The sequence below is a fragment of the Pseudophryne corroboree genome, unplaced genomic scaffold (genome assembly GCF_028390025.1).
Source record: "Pseudophryne corroboree isolate aPseCor3 unplaced genomic scaffold, aPseCor3.hap2 scaffold_659, whole genome shotgun sequence".
NCBI lineage: Eukaryota > Metazoa > Chordata > Amphibia > Anura > Myobatrachidae > Pseudophryne > Pseudophryne corroboree.
The window spans coordinates 273,902-301,166 of record NW_026970247.1 but is presented as its reverse complement, the minus strand read 5'-3'; the positions used below and the strand labels follow the sequence as shown (position 1 = coordinate 301,166).

General features: G+C 41.3%; 2 non-coding genes across 2 annotated transcripts; both read left to right on the top strand.

Annotated features, from left to right (window-relative positions):
- Positions 1 to 5,908: 5,908 nt before the first annotated feature.
- TRNAN-AUU (transfer RNA asparagine (anticodon AUU)) lies at positions 5,909 to 5,982 on the top strand. The gene has a single exon. It is a non-coding gene; the product is annotated as a tRNA-Asn (tRNA).
- A 4,599-nt stretch (positions 5,983 to 10,581) lies between these two features.
- TRNAN-AUU (transfer RNA asparagine (anticodon AUU)) lies at positions 10,582 to 10,655 on the top strand. Its single transcript has one exon. It is a non-coding gene; the product is annotated as a tRNA-Asn (tRNA).
- The last annotated feature ends 16,610 nt before the right edge of the window (positions 10,656 to 27,265 follow it).

Here is a 27,265-nt window from a genome sequence, read left to right as displayed (position 1 = left end):
AAAGTTTTTCTAGGAAACGCTTTAGATGAATGCTTATTAGCCTTTGTCAGTATGGACTTTTGCAAAGTGTCTCTGTGGCGCAATCAATTAGTATGTACGGCTATTAACCATAAGGTTGGTGGTTCAATCCCACCCAGGGACCTAATTTCCCTTGTTATCAGATTTTGGTGATCTTTAAGTAGACAAGTCAAAATTTCAAACCCCCTGTTACGGTGTAGGGTACCTGGCCTTCTCTGATGTAATCAGAGTTAGATTTGATTCAGTGATTTTATAAAAACAGCTAGGAAGCACAATTTAGCAGTGGGTTGCAGAGAAAAAAAATATGCTGGCAGAAAAATCCAATTGAGTGATTAAACAGCTCTTCATTTTCTGGCTTTATTTTTATGCTAACAAATTTGTTCTCTGAAAAGTGTCCACAAAGCCAAGTCTCTGATTAACACCTTTGTAAGGATGGTTTTTCACCTATTACTAAATTAAACTTGCTTCATTGGAAAGGCAGCAAGATGCATCCTCATTTCAATGTCTACTGAAATAATACAGGTTGACACCAGGAAACATTAACGCCACTGCATCCTTGCTGCTTTCTCATGTGGAAGTCTGTTTAATGTGAAAACAAGGTGATATCTAATTATCACACAGGTAAGGAATTAAGAAAATCTTTATTTAAGGGTGAAGATGTTTCTCACAAAATCGTTGCCCCAATGCATCATTGAAATTCAAGCTGGAAAGATGATTTTAATATATCACTTGTACATTTTGTATTGCTCTTCTGGTGACAATGTAGTTTGTTTTTGTCAATTACCATTTTAATAATAGGGTAAAGAAAATGAAGTGGATTTTTGAAAGAAAACAATACTGTCAATATACTATTAAAACAAATTAAAATGGTAAAAGTTATTGTACTTTAAGTAAAAATAAAAGAGACAAAATATCAATCCCAGTTTTTGATTACTTTAATTAACAAAAAAAAAATGCATATAGCAGAGGATAGTTTCAATCTACCTATCTCTGGGTTATGGGCCCAGCATGCTTCCATTGCAGTACTCTGCTGCACATGTAAGTGCAAGAGATCCTGAAGCACTCACTCATCATGGGAAAGTACCAATGTGTTTCTTCATTGGTTGATGGAAGAAACATCTTACAAAAACTCTCCAGATTATTGACTTTTTAAAGTTTTTCTAGGAAACGTTCTTGATGAATGCTTATTAGCCTTTGTCAGTATGTACTTTTTGCAAAGTGTCTCTGTGGTGCAATTGGTTAGTGTGTAAGGCTATTAACCAAAAGGTTTGTGGTTCAATCCCACCCAGGAACGTAATTGACCTTGTGATCAGATTTTGGTGATATTTAAGTAGACAAGTCAAAATTTCAAACCCCCTCTTATTGTGTAGGGTACCTGGCCTTCTCTGATGTAATCAGAGTTAGATTTGATTCAGTGATTTTATAAAAAACAGCTAGGAAGCACAATTTAGCAGTGGGTTGCAGAGAAAAAAAATATGCTGGCAAAAAAAATCCAATTGAGTGATTAAACAGCTCTTCATTTTCTGGCTTTATTTTTATGCTAACAAATTTGTTCTCTGAAAAGTGTCCACAAAGCCAAGTCTCTGATTAACACCTTTGTAGGGATGGTTTTTCACCTATTACTAAATTAAACTTGCTTCATTGGAAAGGCAGCAAGATGCATCCTCATTTCAATGTCTACTGAAATAATACAAGTTGACACCAGGAAACATTAACGCCACTGCATCCTTGCTGCTTTCTCATGTGGAAGTCTGTTTAATGCGAAAACAAGGTGATATCTAATTAGCACACAGGTAAGGAATTAAGAAAATCTTTATTTAAGGGTGAAGATGTTTCTCACAAAATCGTTGCCCCAATGCATCATTGAAATTCAAGCTGGAAAGATGATTTTAATATACCACTTGTACATTTTGTATTGCTCTTCTGGTGACAATGTAGTTTGTTTTTGTCAATTACCATTTTAATAATAGGGTAAAGAAAATTAAGTGGATTTTTGAAAGAAAACAATACTGTCAATATACTATTAAAACAAATTAAAATGGTAAAAGTTATTGTACTTTAAGTAAAAATAAAAGAGCCAAAATATCAATCCCAGTTTTGGATTACTTTAATTAAAAAAAAAAAGCATACAGCAGAGGATAGTTTCAATCTGCCTACCTCTGGGTTATGAACCCAGCATGCTTCCATTGCTGTACTTTGCTGCACATGTAAGTGCAAGAGATCCTGAAGCACTCACTCATCATGGGAAAGTACCAATGTGTTTCTTCGTTGGTTGATGGAAGAAACATCTTACAAAAACTCTCCAGATTATTGACTTTTTAAAGTTTTTCTAGGAAACGTTTTAGATGAATGCTTATTAGCCTTTGTCAGTATGCACTTTCGCAAAGTGTCTCTGTGGCGCAATCAGTTAGTGTGTACGGCTATTAACTAAAAGGTTGGTGGTTCAATCCCACCCAGGGATGTAATTGATCTTATCAGCTTTTGGTGATCTTTAAGTAGACAAGTCAAAATTTCAAACCCCCTCTTATGGTGTAGGGTACCTGGCCTTCTCTGATGTAATCAGAGTTAGATTTGATTCATTGATTTTATAAAAACAGCGAGGAAGCACAATTTAGCAGTGGTTTGCAGAGAAAAAAAATATGCTGGCAGAAAAATCCAATTGAGTGATTAAACAGCTCTTCATTTTCTGGCTTTATTTTTATGCTAACAAATTTGTTCTCTGAAAAGTGTCCACAAAGCCAAGTCTCTGATTAACACCTTTGTAAGGATGGTTTTTCACCTATTACTAAATTAAACTTGCTTCATTGGAAAGGCAGCAAGATGCATCCTCATTTCAATGTCTACTGAAATAATACAAGTTGACACCAGGAAACATTAACGCCACTGCATCCTTGCTGCTTTCTCATGTGGAAGTCTGTTTAATGCGAAAACAAGGTGATATCTAATTATCACACAGGTAAGGAATTAAGAAAATCTTTATTTAAGGGTGAAGATGTTTCTCACAAAATCGTTGCCCCAATGCATCATTGAAATTCAAGCTGGAAAGATGATTTTAATATATCACTTGTACATTTTGTATTGCTCTTCTGGTGACAATGTAGTTTGTTTTTGTCAATTACCATTTTAATAATAGGGTAAAGAAAATGAAGTGGATTTTTGAAAGAAAACAATACTGTCAATATACTATTAAAACAAATTAAAATGGTAAAAGTTATTGTACTTTAAGTAAAAATAAAAGAGCCAAAATATCAATCCCAGTTTTGGATTACTTTAATTAACAAAAAAAAAGCATATAGCAGAGGATAGTTTCAATCTGCCTACCTCTGGGTTATGGGCCCAGCATGCTTCCATTGCTGTACTCTGCTGCACATGTAAGTGCAAGAGATCCTGAAGCACTCACTCATCATGGGAAAGTACCAATGTGTTTCTTCGTTGGTTGATGGAAGAAACATCTTACAAAAACTCTCCAGATTATTAACTTTTTAAAGTTTTTCTAGGAAACGTTTTAGATGAATGCTTATTAGCCCTTGTCAGTATATACTTCTGCAATGTGTCTCTGTGGCGCAATCAGTTAGTGTGTACGGCTATTAACCAAAAGGTTGGTGGTTCAATCCCACCCAGGTACGTAATTGACCTTGTTATCAGATTTTGGTGATCTTTAAGTAGACAAGTCAAAATTTCAAACCCCCTGTTATGGTGTAGGGTACCTGGCCTTCTCTGATGTAATCAGAGTTAGATTTGATTCAGTGATTTATAAAAACATCTAGGAAGCACAATTTAGCAGTGGGTTGTAGAGAAAAAGAAATATGCTGGCAGAAAAATCCAATTGAGTGATTAAACAGCTCTTCATTTTCTGGCTTTATTTTTATGCTAACAAATTTGTTCTCTGAAAAGTGTCCACAAAGCAAAGTCTCTGATTAACACCTTTGTAGGGATGGTTTTTCACCTATTACTAAATTAAACTTGCTTCATTGGAAAGGCAGCAAGATGCATCCTCATTTCAATGTCTACTGAAATAATACAAGTTGACACCAGGAAACATTAACGCCACTGCATCCTTGCTGCTTTCTCATGTGGAAGTCTGTTTAATGTGAAAACAAGGTGATATCTAATTATCACACAGGTAAGGAATTAAGAAAATCTTTATTTAAGGGTGAAGATGTTTCTCACAAAATCGTTGCCCCAATGCATCATTGAAATTCAAGCTGGAAAGATGATTTTAATATATCACTTGTACATTTTGTATTGCTCTTCTGGTGACAATGTAGTTTGTTTTTGTCAATTACCATTTTAATAATAGGGTAAAGAAAATGAAGTGGATTTTTGAAAGAAAACAAAACTGTCAATATACTATTAAAACAAATTAAAATGGTAAAAGTTATTGTACTTTAAGTAAAAATAAAAGAGCCAAAATATCAATCCCAGTTTTGGAATACTTTAATTAACAAACAAAAAAATGCATATAGCAGAGGATAGTTTCAATCTGCCTACCTCTGGGTTATGGGCCCAGCATGCTTCCATTGCTGTACTCTGCTGCACATGTAAGTGCAAGAGATCCTGAAGCACTCACTCATCATGGGAAAGTACCAATGTGTTTCTTCGTTGGTTGATAGAAGAAACATCTTACAAAAACTCTCCAGATTATTGACTTTATTAAGTTTTTCTAGGAAACGTTTTAGATGAATGCTTATTAGCCTTTGTCAGTATGTACTTTTGCAAAGTGTCTCTGTGGCGCAATCAGTTAGTGTGTATGGCTATTAACCAAAAGGTTGGTGGTTCAATCCCACCCAGGGACGTAATTGACCTTGTTATCAGATTTTGGTGATATTTAAGTAGACAAGTCAAAATTTCAAACCCCCTCTTATTGTGTAGGGTACCTGGCCTTCTCTGATGTAATCAGAGTTAGATTTGATTCAGTGATTTTATAAAAACATCTAGGAAGCACAATTTAGCAGTGGGTTGCAGAGAAAAAGAAATATGCTTGCAAAAAAATCAAATTGCTTGATTTAACAGCTCTTAATTTTCTTGCTTTATTTTTATGCTAACAAATTTGTTCTCTGAAAAGTGTCCACAAAGCCAAGTCTCTGATTAACACCTTTGTAGGGATGGTTTTTCACCTATTACTAAATTAAACTTGCTTCATTGGAAAGGCAGCAAGATGCATCCTCATTTCAATGTCTACTGAAATAATACAGGTTGACACCAGGAAACATTAACGCCACTGCATCCTTGCTGCTTTCTCATGTGGAAGTCTGTTTAATGTGAAAACAAGGTGATATCTAATTAGCACACAGGTAAGGAATTACGAAAATCTTTATTTAAGGGTGAAGATGTTTCTCACAAAATTGTTGCCCCAATGCATCATTGAAATTCAAGCTGGAAAGATGATTTTAATATATCACTTGTACATTTTGTATTGCTCTTCTGGTGACAATGTAGTTTTTTTTGTCAATTACCATTTTAATAACAGGGTAAAGAAAATTAAGTGGATTTTTGAAAGAAAACTATACTGTCAATATACTATTAAAACAAATTAAAATGGTAAAAGTTATTGTACTTTAAGTAAAAATAAAAGAGCAAAAATATCAATCCCAGTTTTGATTACTTAAATTAACAAAAAAAATGCATATAGCAAAGGATAGTTTCAATCTGCCTACCTCTGGGTTATGGGTCCAGCATGCTTCCATTGCAGTACTCTGCTGCACATGTAAGTGCAAGAGATCCTGAAGCACTCACTCATCATGGGAAAGTACCAATGTGTTTATTCGTTAGTTGATGGAAGAAACATCTTACAAAAACTCTCCAGATTATTGACTTTTTTAATGTTTTTCTAGGAAACGTTCTAGATGTATGCTTATTAGCCTTTGTCAGTAGGCACTTTTTGCAAAGTGTCTCTGTGGCGCAATCGGTTAGTGTGTTCGGCTATTAACCGAAAGGTTGGTGGTTCAATCCCACCCAGGGACCTAATTAAACTTCTGATCAGATTTTGGTGATATTTAAGTAGACAAGTCAAAATTTCAAACCCCCTCTTATGGTGTAGGGTACATGGCCTTCTCTGATGTAATCAGAGTTAGATTTGATTCAGTGATTTTATAAAAAACAGCTAGGAAGCACAATTTAGCAGTGGGTTGCAGAGAAAAAAAATATGCTGGCAAAAAAAATCCAACTGAGTGATTAAACAGCTCTTCATTTTCTGGCTTTATTTTTATGCTAACAAATTTGTTCTCTGAAAAGTGTCCACAAAGCCAAGTCTCTGATTAACACCGTTGTAGGGATGGTTTTTCACCTATTACTAAATTAAACTTGCTTCATTGGAAAGGCAGCAAGATGCATCCTCATTTCAATGTCTACTGAAATAATACAGGTTGACACCAGGAAACATTAACGCCACTGCATCCTTGCTGCTTTCTCATGTGGAAGTCTGTTTAATGTGAAAACAAGGTGATATCTAATTATCACACAGGTAAGGAATTAAGAAAATCTTTATTTAAGGGTGAAGATGTTTCTCCCAAAATCGTTGCCCCAATGCATCATTGAAATTCAAGCTGGAAAGATGATTTTAATATATCACTTGTACATTTTGTATTGCTCTTCTGGTGACAATGTAGTTTGTTTTTGTCAATTACCATTTTAATAATAGGGTAAAGAAAATGAAGTGGATTTTTGAAAGAAAACAATACTGTCAATATACTATTAAAACAAATTAAAATGGTAAAAGTTATTGTACTTTTAGTAAAAATAAAAGAGACAAAATATCAATCCCAGTTTTGGATTACTTTAATTAACAAAAAAAAATGCATATAGCAGAGGATAGTTTCAATCTACCTATCTCTGGGTTATGGGTCCAGCATGCTTCCATTGCAGTACTCTGCTGCACATGTAAGTGCAAGAGATCCTGAAGCACTCACTCATCATGGGAAAGTACCAATGTGTTTCTTCATTGGTTGATGGAAGAAACATCTTACAAAAACTCTCCAGATTATTGACTTTTTAAAGTTTTTCTAGGAAACGTTCTTGATGAATGCTTATTAGCCTTTGTCAGTATGTACTTTTTGCAAAGTGTCTCTGTGGTGCAATTGGTTAGTGTGTAAGGCTATTAACCAAAAGGTTGGTGGTTCAATCCCACCCAGGAATGTAATTGACCTTGTGATCAGATTTTGGTGATATTTAAGTAGACAAGTCAAAATTTCAAACCCCCTCTTATTGTGTAGGGTACCTGGCCTTCTCTGATGTAATCAGAGTTAGATTTGATTCAGTGATTTTATAAAAAACAGCTAGGAAGCACAATTTAGCAGTGGGTTGCAGAGAAAAAAAATATGCTGGCAAAAAAAATCCAATTGAGTGATTAAACAGCTCTTCATTTTCTGGCTTTATTTTTATGCTAACAAATTTGTTCTCTGAAAAGTGTCCACAAAGCCAAGTCTCTGATTAACACCTTTGTAGGGATGGTTTTTCACCTATTACTAAATTTAACTTGCTTCATTGGAAAGGCAGCAAGATGCATCCTCATTTCAATGTCTACTGAAATAATACAAGTTGACACCAGGAAACATTAACGCCACTGCATCCTTGCTGCTTTCTCATGTGGAAGTCTGTTTAATGCGAAAACAAGGTGATATCTAATTAGCACACAGGTAAGGAATTAAGAAAATCTTTATTTAAGGGTGAAGATGTTTCTCACAAAATCGTTGCCCCAATGCATCATTGAAATTCAAGCTGGAAAGATGATTTTAATATATCACTTGTACATTTTGTATTGCTCTTCTGGTGACAATGTAGTTTGTTTTTGTCAATTACCATTTTAATAATAGGGTAAAGAAAATTAAGTGGATTTTTGAAAGAAAACAATACTGTCAATATACTATTAAAACAAATTAAAATGGTAAAAGTTATTGTACTTTAAGTAAAAATAAAAGAGCCAAAATATCAATCCCAGTTTTGGATTACTTTAATAAAAAAAAAAAAGCATACAGCAGAGGATAGTTTCAATCTGCCTACCTCTGGGTTATGAACCCAGCATGCTTCCATTGCTGTACTTTGCTGCACATGTAAGTGCAAGAGATCCTGAAGCACTCACTCATCATGGGAAAGTACCAATGTGTTTCTTCGTTGGTTGATGGAAGAAACATCTTACAAAAACTCTCCAGATTATTGACTTTTTAAAGTTTTTCTAGGAAACGTTTTAGATGAATGCTTATTAGCCTTTGTCAGTATGCACTTTCGCAAAGTGTCTCTGTGGCGCAATCAGTTAGTGTGTACGGCTATTAACTAAAAGGTTGGTGGTTCAATCCCACCCTGGGATGTAATTGATCTTGTTATCAGCTTTTGGTGATCTTTAAGTAGACAAGTCAAAATTTCAAACCCCCTCTTATGGTGTAGGGTACCTGGCCTTCTCTGATGTAATCAGAGTTAGATTTGATTCATTGATTTTATAAAAACAGCGAGGAAGCACAATTTAGCAGTGGTTTGCAGAGATAAAAAATATGCTGGCAGAAAAATCCAATTGAGTGATTAAACAGCTCTTCATTTTCTGGCTTTATTTTTATGCTAACAAATTTGTTCTCTGAAAAGTGTCCACAAAGCCAAGTCTCTGATTAACACCTTTGTAAGGATAGTTTTTCACCTATTACTAAATTAAACTTGCTTCATTGGAAAGGCAGCAAGATGCATCCTCATTTCAATGTCTACTGAAATAATACAAGTTGACACCAGGAAACATTAACGCCACTGCATCCTTGCTGCTTTCTCATGTGGAAGTCTGTTTAATGCGAAAACAAGGTGATATCTAATTATCACACAGGTAAGGAATTAAGAAAATCTTTATTTAAGGGTGAAGATGTTTCTCACAAAATCGTTGCCCCAATGCATCATTGAAATTCAAGCTGGAAAGATGATTTTAATATATCACTTGTACATTTTGTATTGCTCTTCTGGTGACAATGTAGTTTGTTTTTGTCAATTACCATTTTAATAATAGGGTAAAGAAAATGAAGTGGATTTTTGAAAGAAAACAATACTGTCAATATACTATTAAAACAAATTAAAATGGTAAAAGTTATTGTACTTTAAGTAAAAATAAAAGAGCCAAAATATCAATCCCAGTTTTGGATTACTTTAATTAACAAAAAAAAAGCATATAGCAGAGGATAGTTTCAATCTGCCTACCTCTGGGTTATGAACCCAGCATGCTTCCATTGCTGTACTTTGCTGCACATGTAAGTGCAAGAGATCCTGAAGCACTCACTCATCATGGGAAAGTACCAATGTGTTTCTTCGTTGGTTGATGGAAGAAACATCTTACAAAAACTCTCCAGATTATTGACTTTTTAAAGTTTTTCTAGGAAACGTTTTAGATGAATGCTTATTAGCCTTTGTCAGTATGCACTTTCGCAAAGTGTCTCTGTGGCGCAATCAGTTAGTGTGTATGGCTATTAACCAAAAGGTTGGTGGTTCAATCCCACCCAGGGACGTAATTGACCTTGTTATCAGATTTTGGTGATATTTAAGTAGACAAGTCAAAATTTCAAACCCCCTCTTATTGTGTAGGGTACCTGGCCTTCTCTGATGTAATCAGAGTTAGATTTGATTCAGTGATTTTATAAAAACATCTAGGAAGCACAATTTAGCAGTGGGTTGCAGAGAAAAAGAAATATGCTTGCAAAAAAATCAAATTGCTTGATTTAACAGCTCTTAATTTTCTTGCTTTATTTTTATGCTAACAAATTTGTTCTCTGAAAAGTGTCCACAAAGCCAAGTCTCTGATTAACACCTTTGTAGGGATGGTTTTTCACCTATTACTAAATTAAACTTGCTTCATTGGAAAGGCAGCAAGATGCATCCTCATTTCAATGTCTACTGAAATAATACAGGTTGACACCAGGAAACATTAACGCCACTGCATCCTTGCTGCTTTCTCATGTGGAAGTCTGTTTAATGTGAAAACAAGGTGATATCTAATTAGCACACAGGTAAGGAATTACGAAAATCTTTATTTAAGGGTGAAGATGTTTCTCACAAAATTGTTGCCCCAATGCATCATTGAAATTCAAGCTGGAAAGATGATTTTAATATATCACTTGTACATTTTGTATTGCTCTTCTGGTGACAATGTAGTTTTTTTTGTCAATTACCATTTTAATAACAGGGTAAAGAAAATTAAGTGGATTTTTGAAAGAAAACTATACTGTCAATATACTATTAAAACAAATTAAAATGGTAAAAGTTATTGTACTTTAAGTAAAAATAAAAGAGCAAAAATATCAATCCCAGTTTTGATTACTTAAATTAACAAAAAAAATGCATATAGCAAAGGATAGTTTCAATCTGCCTACCTCTGGGTTATGGGTCCAGCATGCTTCCATTGCAGTACTCTGCTGCACATGTAAGTGCAAGAGATCCTGAAGCACTCACTCATCATGGGAAAGTACCAATGTGTTTATTCGTTAGTTGATGGAAGAAACATCTTACAAAAACTCTCCAGATTATTGATTTTTTAATGTTTTTCTAGGAAACGTTCTAGATGTATGCTTATTAGCCTTTGTCAGTAGGCACGTTTTGCAAAGTGTCTCTGTGGCGCAATCGGTTAGTGTGTTCGGCTATTAACCGAAAGGTTGGTGGTTCAATCCCACCCAGGGACCTAATTAAACTTGTGATCAGATTTTGGTGATATTTAAGTAGACAAGTCAAAATTTCAAACCCCCTCTTATGGTGTAGGGTACATGGCCTTCTCTGATGTAATCAGAGTTAGATTTGATTCAGTGATTTTATAAAAAAACAGCTAGGAAGCACAATTTAGCAGTGGGTTGCAGAGAAAAAAAATATGCTGGCAGAAAAATCCAATCGAGTGATTAAACAGCTCTTCATTTTCTGGCTTTATTTTTATGCTAACAAATTTGTTCTCTGAAAAGTGTCCACAAAGCCAAGTCTCTGATTAACACCTTTGTAAGGATGGTTTTTCACCTATTACTAAATTAAACTTGCTTCATTGGAAAGGCAGCAAGATGCATCCTCATTTCAATGTCTACTGAAATAATACAAGTTGACACCAGGAAACATTAACGCCACTGCATCCTTGCTGCTTTCTCATGTGGAAGTCTGTTTAATATGAAAACAAGGTGATATCTAATTAGCACACAGGTAAGGAATTAAGAAAATCTTTATTTAAGGGTGAAGATGTTTCTCACAAATTTGTTGACCCAATGCATCATTGAAATTCAAGCTGGAAAGATGATTTTAATATATCACTTGTACATTTTGTATTGCTCTTCTGGTGACAATGTAGTTTGTTTTTGTCAATTACCATTTTAATAATAGGGTAAAGAAAATGAAGTGGATTTTTGAAAGAAAACAATACTGTCAATATACTATTAAAACAAATTAAAATGGTAAAAGTTATTGTACTTTAAGTAAAAATAAAAGAGACAAAATATCAATCCCAGTTTTGGATTACTTTAATTAACAAAAAAAAATGCATATAGCAGAGGATAGTTTCAATCTGCCTACCTCTGGGTTATGGGCCCAGCATGCTTCCATTGCAGTACTCTGCTGCACATGTAAGTGCAAGAGATCCTGAAGCACTCACTCATCATGGGAAAGTACCAATGTGTTTCTTCGTTGGTTGATGGAAGAAACATCTTACAAAAACTCTCCAGATTATTGACTTTTTAAAGTTTTTCTAGGAAACGCTTTAGATGAATGCTTATTAGCCTTTGTCAGTATGGACTTTTGCAAAGTGTCTCTGTGGCGCAATCAATTAGTATGTACGGCTATTAACCATAAGGTTGGTGGTTCAATCCCACCCAGGGACCTAATTTCCCTTGTTATCAGATTTTGGTGATCTTTAAGTAGACAAGTCAAAATTTCAAACCCCCTGTTACGGTGTAGGGTACCTGGCCTTCTCTGATGTAATCAGAGTTAGATTTGATTCAGTGATTTTATAAAAACAGCTAGGAAGCACAATTTAGCAGTGGGTTGCAGAGAAAAAAAATATGCTGGCAGAAAAATCCAATTGAGTGATTAAACAGCTCTTCATTTTCTGGCTTTATTTTTATGCTAACAAATTTGTTCTCTGAAAAGTGTCCACAAAGCCAAGTCTCTGATTAACACCTTTGTAAGGATGGTTTTTCACCTATTACTAAATTAAACTTGCTTCATTGGAAAGGCAGCAAGATGCATCCTCATTTCAATGTCTACTGAAATAATACAAGTTGACACCAGGAAACATTAACGCCACTGCATCCTTGCTGCTTTCTCATGTGGAAGTCTGTTTAATATGAAAACAAGGTGATATCTAATTAGCACACAGGTAAGGAATTAAGAAAATCTTTATTTAAGGGTGAAGATGTTTCTCACAAAATCGTTGCCCCAATGCATCATTGAAATGCAAGCTGGAAATATGATTTTAATATATCACTTGTACATTTTGTATTGCTCTTCTGGTGACAATGTAGTTTGTTTTTGTCAATTACCATTTTAATAATAGGGTAAAGAAAATTAAGTGGATTTTTGAAAGAAAACAATACTGTCAATATACTATTAAAACAAATTAAAATGGTAAAAGTTGTTGTACTTTAAGTAAAAATAAAAGAGCCAAAATATCAATCCCAGTTTTGGATTACTTTAATTAACAAAAAAAAATGCATATAGCAGAAGATAGTTTCAATCTGCCTACCTCTGGGTTATGGGCCTAGCATGCTTCCATTGCTGTACTCTGCTGCACATGTAAGTGCAAGAGATCCTGAAGCACTCACTCATCATGGGAAAGTACCAATGTGTTTCTTCGTTGGTTGATGGAAGAAACATCTTACAAAAACTCTCCAGATTATTGACTTTTTAAAGTTTTTCTAGGAAACGTTTTAGATGAATGCTTATTAGCCCTTGTCAGTATATACTTCTGCAATGTGTCTCTGTGGCGCAATCAGTTAGTGTGTACGGCTATTAACCAAAAGGTTGGTGGTTCAATCCCACCCAGGGACGTACTTGACCTTGTTATCAGATTTTGGTGATCTTTAAGTAGACAAGTCAAATTTCATACCCCCTGTTATGGTGTAGGGTACCTGGCCTTCTCTGATGTAATCAGAGTTAGATTTGATTCAGTGATTTTATAAAAACATCTAGGAATCACAATTTAGCAGTGGGTTGCAGAGAAAAAGAAATATGCTGGCAAAAAAATCAAATTGCGTGATTAAACAGCTCTTCATTTTCTGGCTTTATTTTTATGCTAACAAATTTGTTCTCTGAAAAGTGTCCACAAAGCCAAGTCTCTGATTAACACCTTTGTAAGGATGGTTTTTCACCTATTACTAAATTAAACTTGCTTCATTGGAAAGGCAGCAAGATGCATCCTCATTTCAATGGTAAGTCAACCTTCTTGCCCTATGTTCCCTGTCAACGGATGAAGACGCATCATTATCTACCGCAGTCATTTTGGCCCAATAGATATGCAAGAAGTTTAGATTCCCCTTTCTTTGCAGGTAGAGGAAGGAAAAGGAAGAGGTCTGTAGCCTCTTCAAGATCGCAGGACCAGAGATTGTCCTCTGCTTCTGCCAAATCCACTGCATGACACTGGGGCTTTCTTGCAGGAGCCCACACCAGTGGGGGCACGTCTAAAACTCTTCAGTCAGTTCTGGATTCATTCGGACCTGGACTCGTGGGTTTTACAAATAGTGTCCCAAGGGTACAAACTGGGGTTTCAAGACGTTCCCCCTCACCGATTGTTCAAATTGGCCTTTGTCAGCAGGGAGAAGGTTTTTATTCAAGCCTCTTCGTGGTCCCGAAGCCGGACGGCTCAGTCAGACCAATCTTAAATCTGAAATCCCTCAATTTCTTCCTAAAGAAATTCAATTTCAAGATGGAATTTCTCAGGGCAGTGATCTCCAGTCCGGAGGACGGAGATTTCATGGTTTTGGTAGACATAAAGGATGCCTACTTACATGTTCCCATTTAGCCACTGCCTCAAGCTACCTAAGGTTTGCAATTCAGGATTGTCATTACCAATTTCAGACATTGCCGTTTGGTCTGTCCACGGCTCCGAGGATTTTCACCAGGGTGATGGCGGAAATTATGGTTCTCCTTCGCAAGCAAGGAGTCACAATTATCCCGTACTTGGATGATCTCCTGATAAAGGCGAGATCCAGGGACCAGTTGGTGCAAAACATTGCACTCTCCCTGACAGTTCTTCAACAACATGGTTGGCTCCTAAACTTGCCAAAATCGCAGTTGGTCCCAATGACGCGGTTGTTGTTTTTGGGAGTCATACTGTTAGGCGCCAGGGTCCGCATGATGGTCTGCGCGGCCCGGCGCCTAGCAACTAGAGACGCCGTGCACGTACAGCCGCCGGCTCCCTAGCAACGCTAGACGCCGGGCGCGCTGAGCCGCACGGACCCTAGCAACGGGGACGCCACTGGCGGATCGCGTTCCCCATTGCTAGGCTTTAGGAAATTAAGATATTCACCTGCTCTCTGGCCGTGCAGCAAGGCAGCTGCACGGCATTTATTCTAATCAGCCTTTAGCAGCTGATTGGAGGACTCCTTGTTAAATACACTCCCAGGGCTTCTCACAGACGCCGGTAATAGCTTCCTGCATGCTGCCTTTGTTTGCTGAGAGTCTGTTTCCAGTCCTGCTGTATCCGGTCATTCCAGTCCGCAGAAGTCCGGTATTCGGGAGTTGTCATCTCATCCCAAGAGGTCGTTTGGTTCCCTGGAGTCCTGACTGATCACCGTTTTATATCCAGTGGTGTTCGTGAGTTGCGGCTCTGCCGTGTGTTGCGGCTCAGCCGCTTTACCTTTTATATTTTGTGTTTGGAGCATTTGCGGAGGGTTCCGCTTCCACAAGTCCTCTCTGGTACTTGGCGGTGCCGGGTAGGAGAATTGGACAAGTGGATATTTTGGTTGTCCTTTTTCCTGGCGGTTTCTCCGCACATATTATAGTTTTGAGTTTGCTTAGCCCCTGGCCTGGTTGTTTAGTTAGAGGGCCTCTTGTTATCACCCTGTCTCAGGTTTCCCTTTGTCTCTCATTAAGACCGGGGGGCATCGAAGTTGGGCAGACATAATCCGCCCTTCAAACGCGGCTGCCAAGGGCTCAAGAAACCATAGTCTCGCAGGGGATTTCTGACAACACGGGTGAGACAACAGAGTTAGGGCGCCAGGGGCTATTTTCCTGTCCTGCTCCCTTCCCCAGCATTCCGTTCCAGTGCTCCAGTCCTTGCCATAAGATCTTCTCTGACCAGAGTGCTGGAATCATAACATTATTACCGGCCATACCAAAACTTAAAATTAAACAGGGTTTAATTTTTGCTCATTCAGTTTTGTGAGAGTTTATCGGCCTCATGAATCCAACAGGTTTAGGGCCAAATCCTGGTCAGCTCTTAGTCAGCCAGATTCAAGAACTTACTCAGATGGTTCAGGATCTTTCTCTTCGGGTGAAGTCGCAGGAAGATCTTTTGCGAGCTTCCCCAAGGGTAGTCCCTGAACCAAAGATGCATTTGCCTGACCGTTTTTCTGGTGATAGAAAAGAGTTTTTTTAATTTTAAAGAATCCTGTAAACTTTATTTTCGTTTAAGACCGACTTCCTCGGGTACTGAATCTCAGCGGGTCGGGTTTATTATTTCTTTGCTCCAGGGGGATCCTCAGACCTGGGCATTTGGTTTAAGAGCAGAGGATCCGGCATTGTTGTCAATTGACGCTTTTTTTGAGTCTTTAGGGCTCTTGTATGATGACCCTGATAGAGAGGCGTCCGCTGAAAGTCAGTTGCGCGCTCTCAGACAGGGTAGAAATCCTGCAGAGGTTTATTGTACGGAGTTTCGCCGTTGGTCGAACGACTGTGGCTGGAATGACCCAGCCCTGCGCAGTCAGTTTCGCCTCGGCTTATCAGAGTCTATAAAAGACAGTCTCCTTCAGTACCCCGCTCCTGAGACTCTCGATAAACTCATGGAGCTTTCTATTAAGATTGATCGTCGTCTCAGAGAGCGGAGGGCTGAAAAAGGAGCACCTGTAAGGTCAAGTCCGTGTGTATATTCCATTCCTGAAGACGTAGAGGAGACCATGCAGATGGGTCTCTCCCGGCTGTCTCCTGAAGAAAGAGCCAGAAGGCAAAATTCTGGTCTTTGTCTGTACTGTGGGGGTAAGGGACATTTTGCTCGTAATTGTCCGAACAAGTCGGGAAACGCTTTGACCAGGTGAATTGTGAGGGGGTTCACCTAGGTCTGCAGCTTATCTCCTCGAATAACTCCCTTTTAGTCCCAGTTAAAGTTTCCTTTGGCAGCCTCAGTTCTTTGGTGTCGGCTTTTGTTGACAGTGGAGCTGCAGGAAACTTTATGGATTTAACTTGGGCTAAGGCCTTAGGCATTCCTCAGTTACCTTTGGGTAGGTGTGTCACCATGCATGGCTTAGATGGGAGTCCGCTGTCTAATGGGATTATTTCTCTCCGTACACCTCCTGTACTACTTACAGTAGGAGCTCTACATTCCGAGAAAATCGAGTTCTTTCTTACACATTGCCCAGCAGTTCCAGTTGTTCTGGGTCACCCTTGGCTGGCCTTTCATAATCCCACCATTGATTGGCGGTCGGGGGAGATTTCACATTGGGGTACTTTTTGTGATAAGGAATGTATCACGTTTCCAGTCAGAGTAGCAGCTATCATTCCAGAACTCATTCCGGTGGAATACCAGGAGTTTGCTGATGTTTTCTCCAAAGGCAATGCGGACATTCTGCCTCCCCATCGGCCTTATGATTGTGCTATTGAGTTAATTCCTGGTGCCGCATTGCCAAAGGGAAGATTATATGCATTATCCGGGCCAGAAACTGCGGCTATGAATGATTATGTAAAGGAGAGCCTTGAGAAAGGATTTATTAGACCATCAAAATCTCCTTTAAGTGCAGGCTTCTTCTTTGTGGAGAAAAAGGATGGCTCGCTTAGACCTTGCATTGATTTTAGAGCCCTGAATAAGATCTCAGTTAAAAACACCTATCCTTTGCCGTTGATTTCTGTACTCTTTGATCAGTTACGTTCTGCTGTGATTTTTTTCTAAAATTGACCTTAGAGGAGCGTACAACCTCATCCGAATTAAATCTGGAGATGAGTGGAAAACGGCCTTCAGTACTCAGTCGGGTCACTACGAATACCTGGTGATGCCGTTCGGCCTGTCCAATGCTCCGGCAGTTTTTCAAGACCTCATTAACGATGTGCTCCGTGACTTCCTAGGGAAATTCGTGGTCGTTTACTTAGACGACATCCTGATTTTTTCTAAATCAATGGAACAACATGTTACCCAGGTGCGTCTGGTTCTTCAAAAGTTATGTGAGAATCATTTATATGCCAAGCTGGAGAAGTGTGAGTTTCATGTCACGGAAGTATCTTTTTTAGGGTACATAATTTCCCCTCAGGGATTTTCCATGGAACCAAAGAAACTCCAGGCCATCCTTAGTTGGGCGCAACCCACCAATTTAAAAGCAATTAAGCGTTTTTTAGGGTTTGCGAATTATTATAGGAGGTTCATTCATTCTTTTTCTGACCTGGTTGCTCCCATTGTAGCTCTGACAAAGAAAGGAGCGGATCCTACCAACTGGTCGCGTGAAGCTGAGTTGTCCTTCCGGGCCTTGAAACAAGCCTTTGTCTCGGCTCCAGTCCTCAGACTTCCTAATCCGGAATTGCCCTTTGTGGTGGAGGTTGATGCCTCGGAGGTTGGAGTTGGGGCTATCCTTTCTCAAAAGGATCCGGAGTCTCTGGAGTTACATCCTTGTGCCTTTATGTCCAGGAAATTCTCCTCCGCTGAATCCAACTATGACGTTGGTAATCGGGAGTTACTGGCGGTAAAATGGGCTTTCGAGGAGTGGAGGCATTGGCTGGAGGGAGCAAAACATACTATTTCGGTATTGACTGACCATAAGAACCTGCAATAGATTGAATCGGCTAAGCGGCTTAATGCCCGGCAGGCACGTTGGGCATTATTTTTTACGCGTTTCAAATTTATAATCACTTTCAGGCCTGGTTCCAAGAATACTAAGGCTGATGCCCTGTCACATAGCTTTCTTCCGGTTCACAATAACAATCCTGTTACCCCCATACTTCCATCTTCGGTCATCTGGGCGGGCCTCACACAAGATTTATTTACCCAGTTAAAACAGCTTCAACACCAAGCTCCTAGAATTACCCCTGCTGGTCGTCTTTACGTCCCTGAGTTTTTGAGAGTTACTGTTTTAACGGAATTCCATGATAACAAAGTTTCAGGGCATCCAGGAGTCTCTAAGACATTGGAGTTAGTCTCTCGCTCAGTATGGTGGCCTGGTCTTTCTAAAGACGTCAAGGAATTTGTTTATTCATGTCAGGTTTGTGCACAGCATAAGGTTCCCCGTTCCTTGCCCATCGGGCAACTTATGCCCTTAAATGTTCCTCTCAGGCCGTGGTCTCATATTTCCATGGATTTTGTGGTTGACCTTCCCCTTTCAGCCGGATTCCGAGTCATATGGGTGGTAGTGGACCGTTTTAGTAAAATGGCTCATTTTATTGCTCTTCCCCGATTGCCTTCTGCCCAAGGGTTGGCAGTTTTGTTTCTCCGCCATGTATTCAGGCTTCATGGGTTGCCTACTGATATTGTTTCTGATCGGGGTCCACAATTCATCGCACAATTCTGGAAATGTTTTTGTGCCTCATTGAAGATGAAATTGTCGTTAACATCCGGTTACCACCCACAATCCAACGGGCAAACCGAACGAGTTAACCAATCATTGAAACAATATTTGCGCTTGTATTCAGCCAAACTCCAGAATGATTGGTCCGAGTTTCTTCCGTTGGCTGAATTTGCTTACAATAATTCTTGTCATTCCTCCACTAAAGAGTCTCCATTCTTTTCAGTTTTTGGTTTTCACCCCAGAGCTAATTCTTTTTTTCATCATTCCTCAGTCTCCTCGCTTACCTTAACCTCCCATCTCAGAGCCATTTGGAAAAAGGTGCACCTTGCTCTCAGAAAAGCGGCCTTTCGAGAGAAGAAATTTTCTGACAGGCTCCGACGTCCTTGCACTTTTAAGGTGGGAGATAGGGTGTGGTTGTCGACTCGCAACATCAGGCTTCGACAATCCTCAGCTAGACTGGGACCCAAATTTATTGGGCCATTTCTTATTATTAAAAGAGTCAACCCAGTTGCCTTTCGGTTACGTTTACCAAGATCTCTCAGGATTGGAAATACGTTTCATTGTTCCCTGTTGAAACAATACGTTTCTTCCAGTAGATTTCCTCGGAAGATCTCTCAGGGTAGATCTCCAGTGGATGTACAGGGACAACAGGAGTTCTTGGTAGAGAAGGCTCTCGATTCCAAATTGTCCCGGGATCGGCTGTATTTTCTGGTTCACTGGAAAGGCTATGGTCCGGAGGAAAGGTCTTGGGTCCAGGATAAGGATCTTCATGCCCCGAGGCTCAAGAGGGCATTTTTTCGGGAATTTCCTCAGAAACCTGGCTTTAGGGGTTCCTTGACCCCTCCTCAAGGGGGGGGTACTGTTAGGCGCCGGGGTCCGCTTGATGGTCTGCGCGGCCCGGCGCCTAGCAACTAGAGATGCCGTGCACGTACAGCCGCCGGCTCCCTAGCAACGCTAGACGCCGGGCGCGCTGAGCCGCACGGACCCTAGCAACGGGGACGCCACTGGTGGACCGCGTTCCCCGTTGCTAGGCTTTAGGAAATTAAGATATTCACCTGCTCTCTGGCCGTGCAGCAAGGCAGCTGCACGGCATTTATTCTAATCAGCCTTTAGCAGCTGATTGGAGGACTCCTTGTTAAATACACTCCCAGGGCTTCTCACAGATGCCGGTAATAGCTTCCTGCATGCTGCCTTTGTTTGCTGAGAACCACAGAGAGAAGCGCTGTCACTAAAGTATTAATATATTTTATTAAAAATGACCTTATTCATATATAAAAATTATGAGAAAACCTAAACATCCTGTGACTTTAAAAAATCTTTTAGCAGCAACACATCAAAACATGTAACAATTTGTATTCCTCACTAAGGTCTCCTTTGGAACAATGTATCAATCTACCCTTTATATAATGTATAGTAACTCTTGTGATTAACAGGAATTCCTTAGAGTAAGCTCCACGCGTGGGCTGATTGAAACACTTGAAACCATATATTGGTAGAGGGTTTAAAAGTTCATCCGTGATGTATATAGGGATTATTCACATTGATGTCATCCGCTCCATTATTTGTGAAATCCCTATTTAGCTCTTATTTCTCAATAATGCCGTCCAGAATTGATCAGCTTTTCTTATGAAGCTTATAATTGCACAATAACAGATTAAGCATGTGACGCTATTTTGGAGTCTGTTATTATACTTAACCCAACTTATGCAATGGGCAACAATTGTGTTATGTCCGTAGGGCGCCGGCTGCCCGCTCTGGGACACTGCAACAGAATGTGCAGGGCTTGTGAGAAATAATAGATAAAATGCTCACAGTCTCATTCAGATCGGCATAAAAATTCAAAGACTATAATGCTCTCTCACCACTTTCCATCAAGCTTCACCTGGAGCATACTGCTAGCTGTCATAAGCTGAATCTCCGTTTGGTGCGGTGAGCCAAATGCCGAACAGATGCTGGGTGAGGCGCTGAGTGGCGGATGCTGTCGGGGACGTGCTGCAGAAATCAGTCTCTGTTCGTGATGGTTAGCTGGATGCCATGCAGAATGTCGGGCAATGTAATCAGACGGATTGCTTGACGCGTTTCTCAGCCTCAATCCTGGGGCTGTTTCCTCAGAAGTACCGCCTCTAGAGCCCCTGGTCTCCTTTATACTCCTCTGCTTCCTTAATTGGCAATACACCTGTCTGTTGGTAATCACTTGTAATCAGAAGGAGCTCAGCTGCCATCATTTAATTTAATCTATTAATGACTTGCAGACTCCTATTCAAGCAGTGGCAGTCAAAAAATTTCTTATACATATATATATTAACACATTTGCAGAGAAACAAAGGAGAGTGGACTCGAATTATTTAAAATACACTTAAATGAACTATTAAAAAACAATAATATAAAAACCAATGTCTCATAGCCAGAAGTTACTTTAAATCACGATTAAACAATAACGATACTCTCAATCATTATGTTTATAAATCTTTCATAAACCTCCTAATTTTTATTACTCTTATGAGAATGATGCTCATGGAATTTTTATTACCCTTAAAACCAAGAAGCTCTTTTAACCATATATTAATGCCAGATTGACCATTCAGATCTGTAGAAATCCATGAATATAGACAGTAAAATTACCCAACCTAATACCAAATAATCTCTAAATCTTAAAGTATTTCAAAAAAACTCTTAAATCTAGAACCAAATAAGATCATTTTAGTCAGAATACAATTGATGCAGTTATATTTCTTTGTAGATTTGTTTGCTGAGAGTCTGTTTCCAGTCCTGCTGTATCCGGTCATTCCAGTCCGCAGAAGTCCGGTATTCGGGAGTTGTCATCTCATCCCAAGAGGTCGTTTGGTTCCCTGGAGTCCTGACTGATCACCGTTTTATATCCAGTGGTGTTCGTGAGTTGCGGCTCTGCCGTGTGTTGCGGCTCAGCCGCTTTACCTTTTATATTTTGTGTTTGGAGCATTTGCGGAGGGTTCCGCTTCCACAAGTCCTCTCTGGTACTCGGCGGTGCCGGGTAGGAGAATTGGACAAGTGGATATTTTGGTTGTCCTTTTTCCTGGCGGTTTCTCCGCACATATTATAGTTTTGAGTTTGCTTAGCCCCTGGCCTGGTTGTTTAGTTAGAGGGCCTCTTGTTATCACCCTGTCTCGGGTTTCCCTTTGTCTCTCATTAAGACCGGGGGGCATCGAAGTTGGGCAGACATAATCCGCCCTTCAAACGCGGCTGCCAAGGGCTCAAGAAACCATAGTCTCGCAGGGGATTTCTGACAACACGGGCGAGACAACAGAGTTAGGGCGCCAGGGGCTATTTTCCTGTCCTGCTCCCTTCCCCAGCATTCCGTTCCAGTGCTCCGGTCCTTGCCATAAGATCTTCTCTGACCAGAGTGCTGGAATCATAACACATACTGGACACAGAAGAGGTTTTCTTCCAGTGGAAAGGCTATGGAGATCCAGAGTCTGGTCAAACAAATTCTGAAACCAGCAAGAGTGTTAATCCATCAATGCATTCAGTTGCTGGGGAAGATGGTTGTGGCCTACAAGGCCATTCAGTTTGGCAGGTTCCATGCCAGAGTGTTCCAGTGGGACCTGTTGGACAATTGGTCCGGATCCCACCTACACATGCACCGGAGGATAATCCTGTCTTCCAAGACCAGAATCTCACTCCATTGGTGGCTGCACAGTTCTCACCTCCTAGAGGGGCGATGGTTCGGGATCCAGGACTGGATCCTAGGGACCACAGATGCAACCCTCCGAGGCTGGGGAGCAGTCACACAGGGGGAAAACGTCCAAGGAAGATGGTCAAGTCAGGAAAGTTGTCTCCACATAAATGTTCTGGAGTTAAGGGCCATTTAATAACTGCAGACACAGTACACACTGGGACGGGTGCCCAGCATCCTCAACAGACTAAGAGAAAAGGATTTACCGGTAGGTATTAAAATCCTAGTTTCTCTAACGTCCTAGAGGATGCTGGGGACTCCGTAAGGACCATGGGGATAGACGGGCTCCACAGAGTTCATGATCTTCACTGAGGTAGCGCACAGCACTGCAGCTGTGCGCCATTGCTCCCATACACCTCACATACTCCGGTCACTGTAAGGGTGCAGGGCGCAGGGGGGGCGCCCTGGGCAGCAATATAAACCTCTTTTTGGCAAAAATATAACATATATACAGCTGGGCACTGTATATATGTATGAGCCCCCACCAATTTTACAGTTTAAGCGGGACAGAAGCCCGCCGCCGAGGGGGCGGGGCTTCTCCCTCAGCACTCACCAGCGCCATTTTTTCTCCTCAGCACCGCTGAGAGGAAGCTCCCCGGACTCTCCCCTGCTTATACCACGGTAGAGAAGAGGGTTGAAAAGAGAGGGGGGGCACATAATTCGGCGCAAATTACATACAGCAGCGCTACTGGACAAACATTAAGTTACTGTGTTATTCCTGGGTTATATAGCGCTGGGGAGTGTGCTGGCATACTCTCTCTCTGTCTCTCCAAAGGGCCTTGTGGGGAAACTGTCTTCAGAAAAAGTATTCCCTGTGTGTGTGGTGTGTCGGTACACATGTGTCGACATGTCTGAGGAAGAAGGCTATATTAGAGAGGAGCGGGAGCAAATGAATGTGGTGTCTCCGCTGACACCTGATTGGATGGATATGTGGAATGTTTTAAATGCTAGTGTAAACTCATTGTACAAAAGATTAGACAAGGCTGAAGCTTTGGGACAGTCAGGGACTCAACCCATGCCTGATCCTATGTTGCAGGGACTGTCAGGGTCTCATAAGCGCCCACTATCCCAGATTGTTGACATAGATACCGACACGGATTCTGACTCCAGTGTCGATTACGATGATGCAAAGTTACAGCCAAAATTGGCAAAATCCGTTCGATATATGATTATGGCAATAAAAGATGTTTTGCACATCACAGAGGAACCCCCTGTCCCTGACAAGAGGGTACATATGTACAAGGGAAAGAAGCCTGAGGTAACCTTTGAGGGGGTCACACGAGCTGAACGAGTTATGTGAAAAAGCTTGGGAATCTCCAGATAAAAGACTGCAGATTTCCAAAAGGATTCTTATGGCGTATCCTTTTCCATCAACGGATAGGTTACGATGGAAATCCTCCCGTAGGATGGACAAAGCATTAACACGCACAGCTACAGTTGGAAAATCAAATTTTTTACCTTATGTTCCCTCACAGCATAAGAAAGCTCCGCATTATCAAATGCAGTCCTTTCGGTCACAAAGAAACAAGAAAGTGCGAGGTGCGTCCTTTCTTGCCAGAGGTAGGGGCAGAGGAATAAAGCTGCACAACACAGCTAGTTCCCAGGAACAGAAGTCCTCCCCGGCCTCTACAAAATCTACCTCATGACGCTGGGGCTCCACTGGCAGAGTCCGGCCCATGTGATGTCATGCAGCTGCTCTGACCACGCCTCCTGTTTCTCCGTTGCCGACCCCATTTTGAAACCGTGCCCCCGCACCGCTCCATCTCCGACTTGGAAATGGAGTGTTGTTGACCCCCCTCCACCCCCCCCTTCACCGATTCACAGGCAGAGGTGATCGCATTATCTGCGGGGTGCCGCAGAAAATGCAGGCGGATGCGTATGCTCTTAGCAGTTTTTGCAGTTGGATTGCGATCCAACCTGAATCAGGCCCCATTACCTATCACAATGCACTGCGGGTAGTACAAAATGGGGTTAATATAGGAGAAAAAACCCCAGAGCTGTGCTCCTTAACTGTCCCTGGTGGCTAGTGGAGCGGCTGCCCAGTAATCAGTGTCCACGCCAGTGCGCACACGGCCCGCCCCCATCAGCGGCCTCGTGATCCCGGAGGGCGGTGTGTGTGTGACTGACCTTAGGAAGAAACCGGAGCCTCCGCTGCAGTGACCCAGCAACCGGGGCACGGGAGTATACTGCGCCACTGGGAGTGATGGAGCTGCAGTAAAGAGGTCTATTAGACCTAGCCTGCTGCAGCCCTTGTAGATTCTTATAAAAAAAGTTATTCTTTTCTTGCCAAAATTAATAGCTAAGAATAGGCTGCCTGAGGCAGCCCCCTGTTAAGTGGCCTGCTACTGAAGGCACCAACTACAAACTGAGCTCCCTGTTCATGGAAGCGAGGTTATAGAGGAGGGGGCGCTGAGCATCTTGGGAACAGTCAAAAGCTTTGAGCCTGTGGGTGCCTCAGATCAAGATCCTACTCTGGTGTACATACAATGTGAATCCTTGTGGAGTCCAGTGTACCCCACAGAAGAAATGAATGCGTCACACCCATTGGCAGCAACATTAGAATAGCTGCTGATGGGCACAATTGAGAAAGGAAGGGGGGAAAACATTTGAATCCAGCACATATATGTAATTTGAATATGTAATTTGTACCTTCCTACTTTAAAATGTAATGGATGAAACTCACCCTGTGAGAACTATCTTCATGATCAAGAGATCTCATATGCAAGATAAGTATGTGTTGGGATAGGGCTGTGGAGGGCGGCTGCTCGGGCACACCCCTGTCAAGTTAAGGAGATACAACTGAGGAAGCACAAGGGAACTCTCATCTGGGAACAACAACTGCAGGGAGAACACATTTTCAGACGAATGTGGGAGGGCAGAAGGCTGCCTAATACTGAAACACCCCCTAACAACAAACCAAATGCAACAACTACTGCAAGCATTCCTGGGGGAAGGCCTGCAGCAGATGGATTTGCATATAGTGATGTCATCCAAGCAGTGGGCATAGTTGGCTGCAACCCTCGTCTGCATATGAAAAGAGAAAAGGGTCACGCAGGGCATGGCGGCCTTTGTGGGGTTGCGCTTGGATGACCCCTAAATCGCTTTATACACCCCCACCCCCCATCAGTGTGGGCTCATGTTGGCCATGCCCCAGCCCCTGAAGCATTCAAGCTGATTTCTTGCAGCAGCTGGACCCAGAAACAGCTCCAGAGTTGCTCTACAAGACAAGTAAAAGGGTGTGAGCCCTGCAGCACCACCTGTAGTTTGCATACACACATATATAGGACAGCATCTCTTATATGCCCCAGGGTCAATAAAATAGTATCCTTATCTAGGGTATCCATCCCCTCAGATAAGGTATCCGTCCATGCCGCTACAGCACTACACACCCAGGCCGACGCAATTGCCGGTCTGAGTAAGGTACCTGAATGTGTATAAATGGACTTCAGGGTAATCTCCTGTTTGCGGTCAGCAGACTCTTTGAGGGTAGCCGTATACTGGGACGGGAGGGCTTTCTTCTTGGATAAGCGTGTTAATGCTTTGTCCACCCTAGGGGAGGATTCCCATCGTAACCTATCCATTGATGGGAAAGGATACGCCATAAGAATCCTTTTGGAAATCTGCAGTCTTTTATCTGGAGATTCCCAAGCTTTTTCACATAACTCGTTCAGCTCGTGTGACCCCCTCAAAGGTTACCTCAGGCTTTTTCACCTTGTACATATGTACCCTCTTGTCAGGGACAGGGGGTTCCTCTCTGATGTGCAAAACATCTTTTATTGCCATAATCATATATCGAATGGATTTTGCCAATTTTGGCTGTAACTTTGCATCATCGTAATCGACACTGGAGTCAGAATCCGTGTCTGTATCTGTGTCAACAATCTGGGATAGTGGGCGCTTATGAGACCCTGACAGTCCCTGCAACATAGGATCAGGCATGGGTTGAGACCCTGACTGTCCCAAAGCTTCAGCCTTGTCTAATCTTTTGTGCAATGAGTTTACACTAGAATTTAAAACATTCCACATATCCATCCAATCAGCTGTCGGCGGAGACACCACATTCATTTGCTCCTGCTCCTCTCTAATATAGCCTTCTTCCTCAGACATGTCGACACACGTGTACCGACACACCACACACACAGGGAATGCTTTTTCTGAAGACAGTTTCCCCACAAGGCCCTTTGGAGAGACAGAGAGAGAGTATGCCAGCACACACCCCAGCGCTATATAACCCAGGAATACACAGTAACTTAATGTTTGCCCAGTAGTACTGCAGCATGTAATTTGCGCCAAATTATGTGCCCCCCTCCCCTCTTTTCAACTCTCTTGTCTACCGTGGTATAAGCAGGGGAGAGTCCGGGGAGCTTCCTCTCAGCGGTGCTGTGAAGAAAAAATGGCGCTGGTGAGTGCTGAGGGAGAAGCCCCGCACCCTCGGCGGCAGGCTTCTGTCCCGCTTAAACTGTAAAATTGGCGGGGGCTCATACATATATACAGTGCCCGGCTGTATATGTGTTATATTTTTGCCAAAAAGAGGTTTATATTGCTGCCCAGGGTGCCCCCCCCCCCCTGCGCCCTGCACCCTTACAGTGACCGGAGTGTGTGAGGTGTATGGGAGCAATGGCGCACAGCTGCAGTGCTGTGCGTTACTTCAGTGAAGATCATGAAGTCTTCTGCCGCCTCTGAAGTCTTCTTTTCTTCTCATACTCACCCGGCTTCTATCTTCCGGCTCTGCAAGGGGGACGGAGGCGCGGCTCTGGGACGGACGGCGAGGGTGAGATCCTGCATACCAATCCCTCTGGAGCTAATGGTGTCCAGTAGCCTAAGAAGCAGGACCTTGCAACTCAGAGAGTAGGGCTGCTTCTCTCCCCTCAGTCCCTCGATGAGGGAGTCTGTTGCCAGCAGTGCTCCC